Source organism: Alligator sinensis, unplaced genomic scaffold (genome assembly GCF_000455745.1).
Source record: "Alligator sinensis unplaced genomic scaffold, ASM45574v1 scaffold1553_1, whole genome shotgun sequence".
Classification (NCBI taxonomy): domain Eukaryota; kingdom Metazoa; phylum Chordata; order Crocodylia; family Alligatoridae; genus Alligator; species Alligator sinensis.
In genome coordinates this window covers 379,852-380,795 of record NW_005843054.1, presented here as the reverse complement: position 1 = coordinate 380,795, position 944 = coordinate 379,852, and positions in this window count along the sequence as shown.

The following is a 944-nucleotide window of genomic DNA, read 5'->3' as shown; positions in this document are numbered from 1 at the left end:
AATTACAGTTTAGGCACCTGTAGGATGAGGCAGCTGCTGGGCAGAGGTTTTTCCACAATTCTGGACTTTGGTACCTGACTTTCATCTATTTCACATTTTAAACCTTCACATTTTAGATCTAGGGGCAGATCTAAGGAAGATGCAATGGTGCAGTTGATTCCTGCCCCACTCAAACTTTAAAGCCAACAGCCTGGGAGAAATTCATCAGCACTTTGATTTAGGTAGTGCTGACAGAGTCAGTTGACTTCATGGCTCATGATAGCCTCCTTTATCAAGCCGCTGAGGATGCGACCGCATGGCTCAACAACTACGCACACGCTGCCTGGCATGGCTCACGATCATCTCCCTGCTTCCTACCAATCTCCCCACTGCACAGGTGTTAGCCACACGCTCCTTTTTTAACTGTCCGAATTTTCTTCTGCAGCCTCCCTGCCTGTTAGCTGTTCCTGGGCATGCTGCTCTTCTGTTTCACAGACTCGTTTTACTTCGCCGGTTTTAAATCTGCCCCCGCAGTAACACTGCTCCCGAGTTCAGCCGTGGCAATGTTCCGCCTGGGGCAGACCTGGCTAACAGCGAAGTACCGGAGGGTGCTGACAAGGCACTCGCTGTGAATAAGAGCCCTTGGTGTGACTGTAAAGCAGATGGCATTCATGACACAACACCTTTCGCTTCTTTTGACCTAGTTTGTTGCGGGGGGTAAAAACCTAATGTAAAATCTAGCCAATTGGGGCGTACTGGGGAGAGGAAGCCCTAGCCCGGCCCTGGAAAAGGAGAAACCCGTGCAACCGCGGGAGCCCACATGCCGCTGGGATGCCCCCCAGCCCGGGGTGGAGCTCGGGGGCAGCCGAGAACCTCCCCCGAGCGCCGCTGAGGGGCCACGGGCTGTCAAGCAGCGCGCGCAGGAAGGCCGGCGGTTGGCACGGCGAGACACAGGCGGGGGGGGG